An 18,815-nucleotide genomic window follows, 5' to 3' on the forward strand; every position below is an offset into this window, starting at 1 on the left:
GAGTTGTCCAGGAATACCTGTATTAGGTATATCTCGCATATGCCTTTTGCACAATATGATCTCTTTTGTTATCTAATAATGTTTGGAAGGCTGGGATGCTTCTTCCAAGTCCTGTTGTAAAATGGGTATCTAACTCTCTCTACTTCTACTAGATTACTTTTATACATTTGGCACATAATTGAGTTATGGCTCTGAGTTATAAGGTTCCTTGTTCTATTATATTCCTGTTTATATTGTTCCCTAAATGCTTGCATTTCGGTGTTCATGGTGTATACCATGATGTGGAAAGAATCTATGCTTCTTGATAGTGCATGGAGTGCCTGGACTGTTTTCTTGTTAATTTGCTGAATATTGTAGATTTCTGCTTTGATGGGTACAACTAGTGCTTCTGCTACTCCTCCTCCCATCAAGCCTCCTAATAATGCTCTGGCCATGAATGCTCCTATGGCCAGTGCCTCTTGTTTGGGCTGCTGTATTGATATGATGTGGTGTCTATTTCTCCAGAATATAACTTAGGAGGTTTAAAGGCTTGTAATGAGATGGAATTCTGGATCTTCTTGATTCTGGGAGTCAACATTATTTCTACTGGCAAGGTTGTGTCTGGTACTACAACTGGGGTCTCTTTGACTGAAGATGGCCCAGGTGGTGGATTTAACCATCCTGGTGGGTAACATGCCATCATGAATCTTATGCTGGTTTTATTAATACTTGCATAGCCTGTTGTAATGTTGAATTTTCCTCTGTCTACCAAGCAAGGATTATTGTGTGAGTGGTCTGATTTGTGGCTGTCTTGTAGTGACATGGGTATAAAATCTTTGCCTAGTCATCTGCGACTGTCAGCATAGGGCTTGCTTTTGGCTTTTGTACTGTCCAATCTGACATTTGCCAGTCTTAATGTTGGGGATTTGGTAGTATGTAGCTAAAATAATATGATAAGCCTGAATGATATATGATTCTTGCATTATGATGTGTGATTCCCCAAGTTTTTCACCATTGTATAGTCCTTTCTGGTGCCTTGATGTGGTATTTAGGTGTTAGGCTGCTAAGGTTATAACTGCAGTCAACTGTTGCTATTAAATTGGGTTTCTCATATCTAATGTTGTTAAATTCTGTGTAGTTAAAACTAGGGATTGTTATGCCGTGGATCCATAGAGTATCTTCATGGGATGCTGCCCCAAACTTTGTGGATGCGTTCCTTTCTAGAAAATTAACTGTAGTGATGTTTCCTGTTGTATCCCATGACATAGGGAAATCCACTCATGTGTCATTTATAGCTGTGTCACAAATGTACCTGTTTTGTATTCTTCCTTCTTATCACATGTGGTCATATAGTGATGTTGATTGTAGTAGGTAACATTTTGTAATAATAATGTAAAGTATGTTCCTACTGGATTCACGTTTATGGTTTCATTCTTGAGTCCAAATGTGATAGATAAGTTTCCTTCTGTCATGGATATATATCTCCTCATCATTGGTAGTCCCCCCAAAATGGGTATTGTTTTCTTTATATATTTCCATACTTCCTTTATTGTGAGGAGCCGCCCTTGCAATCGCCATTAAAAGATGGCGCTGATATCCGGTGTTCTAACTGGTAAACAAGTAGTCTGCACATGTGCTGGGGTATTTTTCCATTCCTTGTGCCCTGCCTGTCCCGTGGCATCATCTGGGCTGATGGTGAGCAACCAGTCAGGGTGAAACACGTCTCCAACCACTCTTGTGGTCTATTTAAGGACCGAGTTTCCTGTGTTCTGGGCCTCCTCCCCAGAAGCTGATCATCTTTCTCTCGAGATGCATTAAAGCTATGCTGCAGAAGGACCCGTGTGTGTCCTGTGTGTGTGTCCTCACCAGCGAGACTCCTTATCACACAGGGACACTTTATTTGTACTATTCCTGTAATACTAGCTCCTTGATCCCAGAGTGCCATGAGTGAGGTATATGCATAATCTCTTGCCTACTTAAATAATGGTAATTATGTTGCTGTATTTCCTTTGAGTAGAGTGAGTGTGACATGTACCTCATGCATGTAGAGTCCGACTTCTTCTTCTGATTTCCTGTGCTCAGTTAGTACTTTATGTCTTTATTCCTCTTGTCTTGTAGACCAAGGGTTTCTGCTGAAGCAGTTCCAGGCGGTGCTTGGCATTCTGTTGGTGTCATTTTCTCAACTCCATCATGACATCCATGAATATCCCTGAGCTACCAAAAAGCATCCATATGCTGCCTTGGGCATTGTGCATAAGGGTGTTGGTGGTTTTTTTCATGCAATGTAGTCTGCCAGGTTGTGGTTGGATGTTGGTTAGTACTAGTGATTGTCTATAAGGTTCCATCCCCAGGGCCATGGCTGATACCCAGTCTTCCCAAGTGGGACATTATTGTGTTTCTATTCTGGTGGCCCATCTTAAGTTGTGGTGATAGCATAGCTTGCTGAACCTGGTTGGGTTTGGGAAGCCTGCTACACAGAGCCAATTTGTCTGGTTAGATTGTCCTCTGGAGTTCTGGGTACAGGTGGTCATATAACTCCCTGGGGCACCTATTTTCCATGGTTTACATAGAGGGGTTATGCCGCTCTTAAGTCGGTAAGATACTGCAAATTCTTTACATTGGGTCCAGTTCATATTTGGACTGGGTTTACACGGATCTGGTGTTGTTGTAGGTGTAGGTAAGGTCTTCCTCCTTGCCTGGTCAGTTTGGCATTGGCTTCGAGGTGTCATACATGTTTGACTTCAAGAGTGGCCAGAGGTTCTTAGGCATAGACTAGGAATGTATATCAGAATTCTACAGCCCAGTAAATGGCCCACAATTTAAAGCATGGCCATTAGGTGGTGCTACGTGGCTGCTAAACAGCTGCTAAGCAGGGCTCCAACTGGTTCCTGGCATGGTTCCAGCAGCCAACTACAACAACAGTTGTGAAACTGTCATGAAACTGTTATGAATCAGGATTAAGGAAAGAGGCAAGAAGTAAGCCTCTGACTTGGAGGTCAGGTTATAGCAACTGGTTTATTCATGATTAGTAACAAGTAGTGAAATGTGGTCACATTGGTACACACACACACACAAACACACTTCACTAACCTTAGGTCTGGCCCGATGTTATAGCCTGGCCTGATGGTGGTATGCGAGACATGTCCTTCTGCTTCTTGGATTCAGCTGGAGCAAGGTCTGAGTATGGACTTGTCTTGTTCAGTGGCAGTGGCTGCAGTTACATCTGAGTAGGTGGGCTCGTCTCTCAGCATGCCAGCATCTCAGTTGGGTTCTGCGAGGGAGGTAATTGCAGTGCCAGACTTGGGTTTTAAGTAACTCTTACCCAATCATAAGGCATTTACATATTACTTCATTGGATGTTTACCTTGCTTCAATTTTATTATACTCACATATTCTAGGCTTGGTTTTCATGGTTACATTATCATACCCACACCCACTCTAGGCTTGGTTTCCATGGTATCATTTCTTTCTCTTGTTCCTTACACAGGCCAACCTAAGTGTCACAGGAAATGTCCAGATAGTTTTCCTATTTTACTATTACACTGGATTGTGTTGCCACAATTACCCAACTCATCTGTTGGACAGACAGCTCTGTTTTCATGCCTGGTGCCCAACATACTACACAGCTCAGACTGAGCAGACATTTCGTAAGTGTTATCTAAGTGAATGAACTCAACAGGGAGGGCCAAGTTAATAAAATCTTTCTTTTGTGTTAGCCATGGAAAAACTTAGCACATTCATTACAGAAAATAATAAATCAGGGCAACCAAGTAGCCTGGAAATATAAAGATTGCTTATAGCTGTTTTTATTTCCCTCCTCAGTCCATCAAATTAATTATGAGCACATATTTGATGTGGGGGCAGAGGACATGCAGGAATACCACTAACTGAAACACACACTCCATTTTTATTAGACTGCATCTTTATTGTAAGCCAGGTTTTCTTTCCCCCACACTAGGCTTATATCTGTAGCCACTACCTACAGATAGTTATTGAAGTTTTAGTCCATTAAAATGAAATAGAATGTGTAATTTGGTTCTTCAATTGTACTAGCCACATCTCAAGTGCCCCAAAGCCATACCTGTGTGGTGGCTAGGATGCTCCACAGTCCAGACACAGAACATCTTTAGCAGCACTGTCTACACCATTACACAAATGTCCTCAGAAAACCTCACTTCTTAGCTCCCATGATCCTGGTGCTCCTCTGCTGCTTAAGGGATGTGGGTCCCAGGGTCTAGCAAATCACAAGCACAGGAGTGTGTGCTAGGGATCTTTGAAGCACATCCACAAAGAGATGAATCCCCCTTGTGCCTAGATGTGAAGCTGTCCCGAGCAACTACTTCAAATGGACTGAAGGCGACACTTTTTAGGAAACCTGTGCCATTCTATTAATTTACAATGTAAAGACAGGTTAACAATACCAGAGCTTTTATCTTTGCCCATTCTCAAAACCCTATCCTAGATAGAGGCTTGAAAAGAAAAGACGGGAAAAAATACATATATATCATATATATGATATATATACATATATATATATGTATATACATATATAAGAAACGGGAGGCACTGGGGATGCTGAAGGAATATAATTACAATGTGTCGAGGAACTCAGTCCAAGGATACGAGGACTAGGCAATAAAAATTAAAATGAGAGGGAAAAAGGGGGTAAGTGAATCTGATATAAAAGGGTGGGGCCTACGATGGGCTCTGAAAAAAAAAAACAACTCTGAGTACAAAACAAAAACAAAGGACCGCATGTTCTCAGCTGGACAGTTCTCTCTAAAGTATAATGGTCACACCAAGAAACTCACCGCAGTGACTGCACCGAGTCTAGAAGACATCACTCCCCCTCCATGCCTAACAATTTCACCCGAGGGCTCCGGACAGAACAACGCCATTTCTGCTCTCCTCGCCTCTCTGGGATGTGATCTAAGCAGCGACTAACGCGGTTCTGAACAGCTACTTCCACCTAGTTGCTTCCGAGGGGGGCTGCGGCAGGAAAGGAGTCACATGATAACTCTTCTTTGGCTTCCATTGAGAACCCGCCCCCATAGCAACAAGGGAGTAGGCAGGCCTTTGGAGCCTGAAGGTTGGAGTAAATGGGAGGAGTCTGAATATTTGAGGGGTCCTCATGAACCAGCATTTGCACACCTACTCCCACCCATCCCACAAGTGGTTTTACAGATGCAAACGAAATTCAAATTGCCCCTTTATTGATCTTAAATTACAGACCCATTCTCTTCTCCTTCCCTCCCAGATAGCTGGTGAGGGGCAGATCTCCCCTTACCCACAAACTTCAGGCCTCCAAACTTGTCCAGCTTTTGGATTTTTTTTGGTGCGGTCCCTGAAAGACACGAGCTCTTTAGCCAAGCTACATCTTGATCTCTCCTTAGGGGAATGATGCTTGGGCCTCTCCTTGGGACCGTGATAGGGTCTCTCATAGTGGTAATGCTGGTTCCTCTCAGAGTGACTTCAGTGCATCCTCTCACAATGACTGTGTCTGCTTTCAGAGGGACTATAGTGAGTTCTCTCAGAATGACAGCAGATGAGTCTGAAAGAATGCCTATGTAGCCTGGGCTTAGAAGAAGTATACTGGCTTCACCTAGTACTATGTCCTTTCCAGTCAGAGGGAATGGAAAAGGATCTTTCAGAAAAACTACCATGGCTCCTTTCTGAATGACTGCCCACTGATGTCTGCGAGACACAGATGGTTCCTTTTTGAGGGACTGAGGCATCTCAGAGAATAGAGAGTCTGCTGGCTCCTCCCTGAAAGACTGTATAGACACTTCTTCACAGAGGGACTGTGCTCTCTTCTCTCTAGAGGTCTACAAGGGCTCCTGCATGAGCACCTATGAGGGCTCCTCCCTGAGGGACTGTGAAGGCTCCTCCCTGAGAGAATACAAGGGCTCCTCAAGTGACTTCTAGGGCTCTTCCCTGAAGGTCTTGGAAGGCTACTCCCTGACAGCCTGTGATAAGCTACTCCCTGAGGGATTTTGAGGACTTCTCCTTGAGGGACTATGGCCTCTCCCCTTAAAGAGACTGTTATGGCTTCTATCAAAGAGACTATGATAAGTTCTTACAGAGGAGCTAAGACTGTTTCTCTGGGAGGGACTTTGATGACTCCTCTCAGAAAGACTTCTAAGGGTCCTCTCAGAGGGACTGCTATGCCTTCTCCGAGGACTGTGATGCCTCCTCTCAGACAGACTTCGCCAATGAGTACTCTGAGGAAGCCTGTGATGGGTCCTTTCAGATGGCTTATTACATAGGGTTCTTTCCATGAAGTAGCCTTGTTGTTCTTCCTTTTTATGGGTTTCTTTCCCAAGTGATTCAGCAAGGTTCCCTGTAAGAAAGGGTAAGATACAATCCTCTTTTGGCCCTAAAATTTGGCTCTTACTTTAGAACAGTTCTTAGATTGTAGACTGGATATTTATCACTACAGCTTTTCATTGCTATACTGTAGACATTTTGAACTCTCTTCAAAGGTTCTGGGACTGAAGTAGCTTGGTTAAAGTCATGTCTTGCACAAACCAAGGTCTTCTGCAATTGCAAGGGAACTGGGTAGGAGAGAGATTACTTGTTTTGGCTGTTGAGGTTGTCTGCAGCACTCCCTGCAACTTGTCCTTTTGCTTAGACGTTGAGCTTCTTGGCTTGTGTCTGACAACTGGTGTCCTGGCTCCTTTGCTATCTCCCATTAAACAATAATTCTTGGCTCTTTGGTTGGGATGCAAGTTTTTGATTGACCACAAATTGTCTAGCCTCATCGTGTACTCAGGTTTCTGTCCTGTAAAAGTAACAGTTCTGTATGCTACTTGGAATGCCTGCCTTAGGCTGTGAAAAAGCAGTTGGATGAATTTGGGTTAGGAGGATTTCTTAGGTTGTCTCTTGGAAGAGTGTGTTTGGGTGTCTTCAATTTTGCTTCATGACAGACCCCTCAGTGTTCTGGGATGGCTGTCTTTTGTGCTTGTACTGATTTTGTAAAGCCTTGTGTTTTGTGTTTTAGGTCTCTTGGAGATTTTCTTGACTGGATGTTAAGACAGAGGTCTTTCTGAGGCTTGATTTATCTCATTGTAGCCTCCCTCAGCCTTGAAGCAGGCTGATCCAGACTTTGATCTTGCTGCCACTAACAAGGAGATTACCTAGGGTAGAGCCTTCTGACCTTGATGGCTCTATTTGCTCTTCTCCAATACTCTCCTTCCTGCTGAAAGGTCCTTGAGACTTCCAGAGACACACCCTGTAGATCTCCTATGGGCTGGCTCCAGGCACCGAGAATGGGCTGGCTGGGGATGAGCCTACTCTCTTTATAAGCACAGACTCCTGGTAAACTTTAGAGGCTTTGAACAGAAAGGTTTGTCTTGGCCTTGTTCTTTTCTCGCCGTCTGATCTCTTTCAGCACCAGCCTGCCTTTCAGGGGAACCCAGATCATGTGGCCAGAGGTGGCTACATCCCATCTTTCATCCTGACTGCTTCTGTACTCACTGTCTGATACAGAATCCATACTCTTTGGCTGTTGTCTTTCTGGCCACACTATGGCTGTGCCATTCCTTTTATTGTGTGGACTTGCACAGAAGCAGGAGAAAGGGAAGAACTGGACTGGAAATCTCTTCTAGGACTCTTGGAAGCTGGCGTAGAGTCTGGCTTTCCTTTGTGATGGTGATGCAGCACCCTTCCACGGATCTGCTTGGTTTCTTGCATGATACTCTGAGACTTGAGGTCTTTTCCCAGTTTGAATCTATATCTGAGATGAAACCAAATCTCACCATGGCCTTCAGGAGTGCTTAAAAGGTGTAACTGTAGATAAGAAGGTACGGCCCAAAAGCAGACTGTAACTTATAACAGCAATTAAGTCCTGGACATTGGCCACATTGTAAGAAAATGGGAAACTTTAGGACAAGACCTGACGCTACAGGCAGAGGGACATTGTGGGGAATTTGACTTCTTAGGAGTTTTCCTGCTATTTTTAGCTGAAGCTCTTTAAGCAGTTGGAGCTGTTCTGAGATATCAGTCTTGGACTGGGAGAGAGAACCTGTCCTGAGGGAATGCTGAAACACAAAAGTCCCAGTCAGTAAATCACATGGTGAAATTTTACTCTGCTCCCAGGAAAAAGAATTTTCCCTAGTGTAAAGAATCTCAAGGTTAGACTTTGATTTAATCAAGGAAGTAAACTCGGCCCCGGGACATGAGACAGACACATGTTCAGTGACTTCCTGGAATATATCACTGAACTTTGAACTTGATTTCTTGACTCCCAATCTAGTACCAGAGTATTGCTGGATTATGGAAGATGTTGAGCTGCGTGTCCACATCGATAAAGGCATTCTTTTCTAATTACTGTGACATAAAATATGTCTCTGAATATAGTTTTTAACCACTGAACTCTGAGAAGTGATCCTTGGAACCCTCTCTAGCAAGCTTTGAGAAAATTCCATTAGTTTAGCTGGAACGCCAAATAAATTATGAATAGATTAGTAGATGTCCATAGGGGATCTTTCTGTTAAAAATGATTGAGAATGAGGCTTCCTTTCCATAGTGGTTCCCAGGACATTCCCCAGCATTAGCATACTGCAGACATATTTCCTAGGTAGTTGCTGCCTACAGACATGACTGTCCCAGACATTCTGCTGTATGCCCAGGAAAGAACGGATAGAACTTCTTAGAGCCACTAGTCCTGCCTGAAACTCCTCCGATAGTAATCTGAATGAATAAGAATACCACCTCTGGAATTCCTCCATTTTCTTCTTTTCACTTTCTTCCTTAGATAAGGCATCCATGCCCAAGATCTCAGGATATGGGTTTCCCTTTGTGTCCCCTGTCTTATCAGAGGATAGATTTGGAAGGACCAAGGGGAGAACTGAATATTTTATCATAATTGTGTCTTTATAGGACTTTGAAGACTGCAAAATACCAACACCAAGGTTTTCCATAGCCAAAGCTCTTGAAACTTCGGGCGCCGCAGAACCCTGAAGATGCCCTAATTCAGTCGTTTTATCGACACTTGAAAGAAAGGATTGAAGGGCTGCATATGAAACTAGATAAGGAATTCTCTGCCTGTAATTTTACTGATGTAATAATTTCTGAGTCTTTATTCTGACACACTGATCCTTGACTCAAAAACCTCAATTTTCATTACTTTAGGAGATTCTATTTTGAGGCCTAGAGATTTTTTATCCTGAAGCCTTTGCTCATGAGTTAATAACACTGTAGGTGCCTTAAGGGGAGATGTTTGCTGAAATATTAATTCTGCAGAAATCATTTGAATATCTGCCCTGGGAATTACCTCCATAGGTATTACCAGGTCTTGAATATGTGGTCTTAGATGTAAATTCAACCACTCCTTTATTTTAATGCTCGATCCTGTGGTGAGTCTTATTGGTTCTACAGCCTGAGTACATGATCCTGATGTCATTTCTTCAGATTTTACAATCGGAACTGTTGGGGCTGGCCTGCGGCTCTCATGTCCAGATTTGAGCCTGGGAGGCAACTTGGAGCTGAAAGAGAAGAGTGAACCTAGGCAGGTTGAGAAATAATGGAACCAAGACATGCTAGTCTGTTCAAGGTTCACCAGTTTACTAAGAGAGTATGCTTATAAGGGGGAAGGCCCATCCCCTTCCAGTCCATTCTTGGTGTCTGGAGCCAGCCTGTAGGCTACGTGTAGGATAGGATGTTCCTCTGGCTTCTCAGCAGGTAGCAGTGTCTTGGAGAGAGCAGTGGCAGGTGACAGAACAAAAGAGCCATCTAGGTCGGAAGGCTCCACCCTAGGTAATCTCCTTCTTAGTGGCAGCAAGGTCAAAGTCTGGATCAGCCTGCTTCAGGGCTGAGGGAGGCTACAATTCCTCCCTGATTATATAATAAAAATAGACGGACTGAGGAATACAATTTATTTATGCTCCATTGTCCTGCCTGTGAGTTATGGTGGCTGGCTGCCGTGCCTGTCTTAGGATCTCAGATTTTCCCGAACCATCCAATTCCATCTTGGAGGCTACGTGCAGCTAGTTTGTGTTATATTTCACACAAACATGGCTCTGTGGTGTGTTATCAACAACCACGGCCTTTTGGCATGTACCTCTGTCTGAGATTGATATGGCTCTGAAATCTGGTTGCCTGTCATTGACTAACCGGCCCTCATAGCACACCTTATTCCCAATTCAGACAAAGGCCACAATATGTACTTAGGATGCTTCTTGATGAAGATTAATAACTGCCACCTGCGCTGTTGGAGGTGAGGCTGTACACCTGCTGCAGTCAGGCTGAACGGCATGGCTCGCCTGCTTGAGAAACAAAGGTGGGACAGTGAAAAGCAACAGTATAAAAGCTTCTTTGTGGAAGTCCAGGTACTTTATTCAGTTGCAAATTAGCAACAATCAAGCTTAGGCTCTGGCCTCCGGGTGTGAGGGAGCTGGCTTTGAGAATTAGCAGAAAGGCCAGAGATTCTCTGGAAGTGGAAGCTCTGCTCCAAATTAACTTTGTTAGGTAAAAAAGAATATTTAGCTATCTTCAATATGAATCTCTAACACTGGAATTATTACTAGACCAGTCTAAGATTGAGTTAGAATAACTGGTCACATGAGGGAAAGAGAAGAATCACTATAACTCTTTTTATATGACCAATCTTTCTAAGTCAGATTACACAGTCTCTGATGTTCTTATCACCATAATGTTTAAAAGCTTGAAGCGAGGCAGCTTCACTTGTCCAAACTGGAAAACTGGCAAGTAAAGGTGGGTAGAAAACATGTACCCAATTCAGCTTTCTTGTTACTACAGTCAGGGCATTGAGCAAACTTACCTGTCAGCTTGTCACAGGAATTAGCCATCATGCTTCTGCAGCATTCTGTGGAGAGAACCTATGCTTTTTCCTTTCCTAATAAGGTAGCTGTTCAGGATCAAGCCATATGCCAATAAGTAGATCTTTTAAGATACTATAAGGCATTTATTAAATTCTTTGACATCCAAATTTCAAAATTCTAAAATAAAAGTATGATTTAAATAATGTGCACGGGAATGCACTAAATAACATGCACGGGGATATAATTTCCCCCTTCTTAGTATTTTAAGAAGAAGAGTTTTAAAGTTTCACAATACCTTGTCCTTGAGAATTAATAATTTGTTGACAAAACATCTCAAATACTTGACTGTTATAGTTAGTATTAATGTAACATGGGCAGTGACTAATTGCACTTTCAATTGTTTCTCTTGAAGAGCAGTTGTAACTAGAAAGCTTGAAAAGTTATTAATAGTCACATGTGTATAATTTACTCAGAAATAAGAGCATTTATTTGCAGCAATTTATTAAGTATAGGTCCTCAAGAATTAACACCATTATGTGGAAACAGAATCTGAGGACACCAAGAACAAAATTTTTTTTACAATTTGACATGCACATTTTCCAAGAATACCAAAATATTATCTTAAACCATAACTGTTTTGAATATATAAAGAATGAGGTTATATATCTAATACATCTTATATGTAGGACCTATAGACTGCCTGAGATATAAATCCAGCATGGCATTGCCTTAAGATGTATTGTCCAGGCAATCCAGAACAATTTATTAAATGTCCAAAAACAGCCTTCTTAAAAGGATAGCATTTTTTCTTATGAGTTGTATATGCATAAGCTATTGCAAATTTGAGAATTAATAGCATCCGAAGGACGAACAATCATAACCAATTGTGAGCTCTGAGATATAATATTGACTATTGATATACAAATTAAGGTTTGATTGTTCAGCATTTAAAAACACCATCCACAGCACACAACTTAATTATCTGTGTTGAAGCAGGGGGAAGCACAAAAGAATAAGCGTGTGATCTAATTCACATCTATTTATTTCCCACAGAGAGGTATCACGAGCTTTTGTCCCCACCGGCAAGAACATGCTCAGGACAACCGGAATCTTCTGCGGCAAAAGCTTTATTGCTGGGCTGGTGAGATGGCTCAGTGGGTAAGAGCACCCGACTGCTCTTCCGAAGGTCCAGAGTTCAACTCCCAGCAACCACATGGTGGCTCACAACCATCTGTAACAAGATCTGGTGCCCTCTTCTGGAATGTCTGAAGACAGCTACAGTGTACTTACATATAATAAATTAAAAAAAAAAATCTTAAAAAAAAAAAAAAAGCTTTATTGCTTACTTCTTCAGGAGGCAGAGGAGAAGAGAAGCGAATGGCAAAACCCCGTCCCTTTTATGGAGAATTGTCCTCCACCTCGGACGTGTCGCTCCCTGATTGGCTGCAGCCCATCGGCCGAGTTGTCGTCACGGGGAAGGCAGAGCACATGGAGTGGAAAACTACCCCAGCACATGCGCAGATTATTTGTTTACTACTTAGAACACAGGATGTCAGTGCCATCTTGTAATGGCGAATGTGAGGGCGGCTCCTCACAGAGAGGTTATTTTTAAACACAGTAACTGTGATGCATTCATACATGAATTTATAGAAGATACAAAAGCATGCATAAAAACAATTTTTAACTTATCTATTATTATTTAAACTGATGGTATGCAATAGGTCAATTATTAATATTCTGTAATAACCAATTTAATTGCTGTTTTGAACACGGAACAGACACTTAGTCAGGTTCTTAAGACACAATTTTTGTTATAGGTTTTCCAAAATACACGAATATGCCTTACAATTCTTTATTAGCACCACAGTAGTTTTAATAAGATGTTAAAACTGTGCTTTGAGGTGAGCACCACCCTGGCCTCGCCCACCTCCGGCCTTTCTCTTAGGCTGAAGGCGGACCAATCTGTTATAGGCCAGAAAGCCCAAGTGAGGGCAGCAGAGCACCCTAGTCTTAGCGGGGGGGAAAAATACGGCTACCCCCGGCAGGGACAGGTGGAGGCTCATGGGTGCAATGGTGAGTACGGCCCTGCCCTGAGTTCGCTACAAAGGTGCCCGCTTTCCAGCGGCCTCCCACACCACCACGCTCAGGGAAAGCTGTGTGCCCCAAGGCCCCACCCCAGAGCAGCCAGCAGCTGGCTGGCTCCACGTGGGCCAACGGTCAGCTGGGAGGAAAAGAAAAATGACTTTACAATAATGTTTTCTCTTGCCAAAGAATTGCTGTGGGCACAGCTAATATTTAATTACCATCGATTATAATTAATAACAATTATAAAAACTTTATTTTCTGCAAAGCCTTCAGTAGTAAACTAAAACCCTAAGTATTAAAAAGATATTGTCTCTGAATCTTTTCTGGAGCAACAGCTACTCTCCGGAACTTAAAAGCTCCTTGTGTGAGAGCAAGGATTTAAAGTAAACTTCCCTTGAGAGGCATTAGCTAATAAAATACTTTCCAGGGCCAGGTGTGGTGGTGAAGAAGTATTAAAAAAGTATAGCAAAGTAAAAACAAAATTCGAGGCTTTTGGGCCCAGGCTTGGGAGTGTAGCCTTTGTGGCTTAGTGCTCCAGGTACTGGTCATAAAACAGATAGCGACATTCCTCCACCTACCCGCTTCCTGGGTTCAATTCAAAGAATGGCACCCTGACCATTACTGGAACCTGCAATGCAAATGTGCTACCTTTAGGGGCTCTTAGATTGTTAGGGGCTCTTAGAAACTGCCTTGAGAGATAACCTGACACTTGTGACTTTATACTTCCTTGTGACTCTTAACTGGTATTTTTGGTATTTTCCAACAACGCCCTCCCCACTTCCTTGAGTTGTGGTTTCTTCCTTTAAATACCCCCTTATACAGCTACTCGGGGCGCCATAGTCCTCTACCCCTGCGTGGTGTATGACCATGGGCCCGAGAACGCTCTCGAATAAAATTCCTCTTGCAGTTGCAGCAAGACCGCTTCTTGTGTGATTTTGGGGTATCGCCTCTTCTGAGTCAGAACGTGGGGGAGTCCTCACGTTGTGGGTCTTTCAGTGGCACATGCCTTTAATCCCAGCACTCAGGAGGCAGAGGCAGGCGGATTTCTGAGTTCGAGGCCAGCCTGGTCTACAAAGTGAGTTCCAGGACAGCCAGGGTTATACAGAGAAACCTTGTCTCGAAAAACAAAAGAAAAAAAAGAAAAAAAAATTTCCACTTAGAAAACAATATACACTGAAAGATTCAAACTCTTAGCTTCTTGTATAGAAGTAGAAACAATAAAAATTCTTCTTACATAATGTAGAGCTATAGTAGCCATACCTAGAGGCAAAATTTTCCAGTGATTACAAGTTCACTAGAAGCAAACCCTTTACAATTATTAAGATGCAAAGGAAAAAACAAACCTTTAAACATATAATAACTTTACAGGAAGTATGCAAGCCAGATTGTAATGCCTTTATAAATTCTACAGGCTGAATGACCTCTTATAAACTTTGAATTAGAACTTTAATTAGAACATCTGGATAGATCTGCAACAGTGTTCTTTCAGCTAAAAGAAAATTCCCCTGGAGACAAGGAGAGGCAAGCTTCAAGAACCTCCCCAGGAACACCGTTTGCAAGACAAAAGAAAGTCACACAAGGCTAGCAGAGGCTGCTCTGAGCTTTGTTCCTCTTGCCATGAGGACAGATTTTAGAAATTTTAAGTTTCTTTTGCAATATTAGACCATAACTACAACTTTGGGAAAGCAAAACCCAATTTCAAAACCATTTATCACCTTAGAATAAATGTCAGAGGCATTACTATCATGTTACAAAGTTTGGCTGCCAATTTATACCTATGAATGCATGATAGTGCAAATTTTAATGCTTCATTAAAGAGACATTGCTTTAAATCTTATCTTTAAGTCTACCTTTTAGGATAAGAATCACATTAAATATTATCTCAACTACAAGTATCCCTAAGAGCCCTAGTTTTTTTGGCCTGCTATGCCATGTGTTTTAAAAGACTCCTGAGTTACCAATTTAAGGCTAACCTTCTGTTACCAATGTAACAATTATTTAATCCTAACCAATAACTTATGAGCTGATACTCTTGTGATGACATGTAGAGCACATTACCAATTTAAAAAAAAAAAAATGAAGCGGCTACACTTAGACCAAACAGAGAATTTTAATTTTTCTAGCTATAATTATAAAATAAAAAGCACTTTGTCATTAGCTAAACGCAATAATCATAACTGCAGAGAATTTTCTTAGGAAAAAACCATCTATCAGCTTTTGCGCCCCAAAACCAAGAGGCTGCAGACTCCCTTTCTTAAAAAAGTTTTTCCAGCAGGGGCCCTCCTGATGTGCCTGATCCTGGCTAAAGTGTGTGGCCATTCTCTTGCTGAACTGGCAGATAAAGTTTTAGCCACCTTTATTTTCCATTCATTTAGAAATTTTATGACAGAACATTCAGTCATTCAGACGACTAGACACGAACACACATGAATTGAACACATGAACAGACCGGTGCACCAGACATTAGATGTTAGACAAAACAAAGGAGCAGAGAACTTCTGCTGTAAGGGCTAGAGAGAAAAAGGCAGGGCGTCCCCCAACATTTCTCTCTGCCTCTGGGAGAGTTTCAAAATCCATTTTCCTCTATATTATTTTATTACTACAAACCCTGTTTCTGCCGCCTGATGAAGCTCTTGTCTGCAGACATCTGCCTGATTATTTAACCCAAACTCTTTTATTTCTCTCACCTAAAAAGCAGCTTCTGAAAGCTGCTGCCGACTGCCTGCTGCGTTCCTAGATCCTGATATCACTGCTGAACCTGAGCAGGTCCAGCAGGGGTCAGCACTGTTCTAGCTCAGACTGTACCACACCTTAGCAACCTTTTGCCCTTTGCTTCTCCATGTCCCAATACGAATTTTCTAATTCTTTCCTATCTGTGGAGCTCCATACCAGCAGTGTTTCTTCCAGCGTCTTCTGTCATTCCCAGGTCCCATGTTAGTATGCCAAATTGTTGGGGCCAGCCTGTGGCTCTCATGTCCGGGTTTGAGCCTGGGAGGCAACCTGGAGCTGAAAGAGAAGAGTGAACCTAGGCAGGTTGAGAAATAATGGAATCAAGACATGCTAGTCTGTTCAAGGTTCACCAGTTTACTAAGAGAGTGTGCTTATAAGGGGGAAGGCCCATCCCCCACCAGTCCATTCTTGGTGTCTGGAGCCAGCCTGTAGGGTACGTGTAGGATAGGATGTTCCTCTGGAATATCTCAGAGGCTTCTCAGCAGGTAGCAGTGTCTTGGAGAGAGCAGTGACGTGTGACAGAACAAAAGAGCCATCTAGGTCAGAAGGCTCCACCCTAGGTAATCTCCTTCTTAGTGGCAGCAAGGTCAAAGTCTGGATCAGCCTGCTTCAGGGCTGAGGGAGGCTACACAGAACCAGTGGTTTGGTAATTAATACAGTCTTTTTAATTCTAATGGCTGGCTATAGTTTTGTTTCTAAAACATGATGTGCTGGCTCTAAAATTAATTTCTTGGATGGCACGTTTTGTAGCCAAAGGCATAGAGCAAATACTGAACTTATCACATCATGTATTTTGGGAGTCAAATCATTGTATTTTGACTTTTGAAGGGTACTCTCTGGAATCATCACAGACTTTATAACTTGAAGTGGTGGTCCAGGTAGTCACTTCCACATTTTCAGAAACTTTGCTGACAGGAACTGATTGAGGAACTGGAAGGGGTGTCTTTGCAGATTCTGTCACTTGATCTTGTTGCTTTGGATTAATGCCTTGGATTAATGTTTACCATTTGATCCAGTGATTCTATTGGAGTAATGTTTGCACTTTCCAGGCTCAGATTCTGAGGTTCTGTTACCTTAGCTGCTACCTCTGCTGGCTGCCGTGTACCAAAAGTGAGCTCTACAGAGTCTGTATTTCCCTCAACTTGACTGGTTTGCTTGCATGACAACTCAGAGGATTTTCAGTCACAGCATAGAGGCCAAATTTTTAATTTGGGAATCTGAGGTCCTGCCCTGGTGTTATTCCTGAAACAGGATCTGGGATGTGACAGAATGGCCTTGGTATTGATACTATAGATTGTTCCCTTTGAGATCTTTTCTTAGAGCCCACCCCCAGAGGTCCTAAGTCTTGAGGACAATGCCTTGGAGATTTTTCTACAAATCTGGACTCTATTTACTGGCTTTGGAGTCATTCTAAGAAATTCTCTCCCTGGCTGTCTTGCTTCACAAGTCACTTCTCTCATGTCTGCAACCTGATTCTTGACGTTGAGGGTCATTCTATCAGATTCTGTAACTTCTTTTATGTGTAATTTTTTGAAATCTTGAAATTGAGGCCATGCCCAAGAATGTAACTCAGGAGTTTCTGGGATCTGGTAGCTTTTCTGTAGGTTTGGTTCTGAGGATTTTGATATTGATCAGTGTTGGAGTCAGATCAAAAAATTCTGGTACTTGAAGATCTAGCTTCAGGGGCATCGCTAATGATTCTATGACTTTATCTGTTTCTTTGGAGCTCAATCTCATAGATTTCTCCATCATTTCTGTGCTTTTATGTCTTAACCCTTTGGTCATTTCTAAAGATGCCAAATCTTGATAAATTGTTGAAGTAAAATTCACTGATTTAAAGACTTGGCACCTAGAATTCATGCTTATTTCTGCAAAGTCCCTGACCTGTCCCTCTGGTCTACATATGACGTTAGCAGATTTTGTGACTGGATCAATTGTCTGGGGATTTAGGCTCCCAGATTTCATGTTTTGAAGAATTGACTTTGGTGGTAAATCCACAGATTTTCCAGGTTCTTGCAGAGACACTGATGACAATGTCACCTGCTTTAAACATTGCCACTTTGGCTCTGAAATACATGTCAACTATTTTGTATTTTGCTGCTGAGATTTTAGTGACAATTTTGAAAATTTGACACTAGTCAGTGCTGGTCCTGCTGAGAGCTTCCTGGTGGACTGTGCTGCCAATACCATCATTGGTTTCTCCTTTGAAGGAAACAGTTAGCAATTCAGATTTTGCTGTTTGGATCCTATCCTTGGCTGCTTAAGGTTTGTATCTTGAAAACATGGCTTTGGTGCAAGAGAAACATAGAATGCTGTGAACTGTGACATGACATCAATTCTGAAGAATTTGCACTTTGAGAATGTGGTGCTGGCTTCAACTTCACAGTTGGAACTGGGCTTATCCTGAGGTTTTGACTCAGGATTAAACCCAGAAGAATTTATATCTTGACTTTGTGGACCAAGGTTGTTGTATTCCATAGGTGCTGTACCCAAATTGTTTGACACGATAGTTAATTCTGACTTCAAGTCTTTCAAGTGTTGTTCTTGAAGTTTTGGAGCTTGTAAATGTGGTCCAGGATTGTAGCCAATAGGATTTACAGACTGAGATTCTTGACTTAGAGTACATGCAGAAGAATTTATATCTTGCAAATGTATTCTAGTATTGCACCAAACAGGAATTACACACAGAATTTGTGGTGATGGAAATGTACAAAAGTTCATACCTTGTAAAAGTGGCCCAAGATTATACCTATTAGAATTTTCACATAGAGGATTTTTGCCCTGCAGTGTATACAAAAGAATTCACATTTTGCAAATATGATTCAGGATTGCAGTCAGGGGAATTTACACATGGAGGTTTTGGTTCTGGTGTGCATGCAGAAGACTTTTCACACTATAGACTTGACCCTGGAGTGCATTCAGTAGAATTTTCATCTTGCAAATATGATTCAGTGTTGCTCCCAGTTGAATCTAAACTTGCTATTTTGATCCTGAAAAGCATGAGGAAGTATTCGTTCCATGCAAATGTATTCCAGGATTGCACTCAAAACTTATACAATGAGCATTTGTCTCTGGAATATATGTAGAGGAATTTGTATCTTGCAAATATGACTCAGATATATACTCACTGGAATTGACATATTGAAAATTTAAATTGGGAGTACATGCAGGCATCACATCTTCCAAGTGTGACCCAGGACATAACACCTTAGATTTTATACCCTGAAGTTCTGGACTAGG

The 18,815-nt window shown here is 42.1% G+C and overlaps 3 pseudogenes; all 3 read right to left on the bottom strand.

Annotated features, from left to right (window-relative positions):
• Positions 1-4,190: 4,190 nt before the first annotated feature.
• LOC147001125 (spermatogenesis-associated protein 31H1-like) lies at positions 4,191-7,402 on the bottom strand (annotated as a pseudogene).
• A 49-nt stretch (positions 7,403-7,451) lies between these two features.
• LOC147001126 (spermatogenesis-associated protein 31H1-like) lies at positions 7,452-9,382 on the bottom strand (annotated as a pseudogene).
• A 4,801-nt stretch (positions 9,383-14,183) lies between these two features.
• LOC147001127 (uncharacterized) lies at positions 14,184-18,473 on the bottom strand (annotated as a pseudogene).
• Between the last annotated feature and the right edge of the window lie 342 nt (positions 18,474-18,815).

This window comes from Mus caroli, unplaced genomic scaffold (assembly GCF_978045245.1).
Source record: "Mus caroli unplaced genomic scaffold, Mus_caroli_1 scaffold_14, whole genome shotgun sequence".
NCBI lineage: Eukaryota > Metazoa > Chordata > Mammalia > Rodentia > Muridae > Mus > Mus caroli.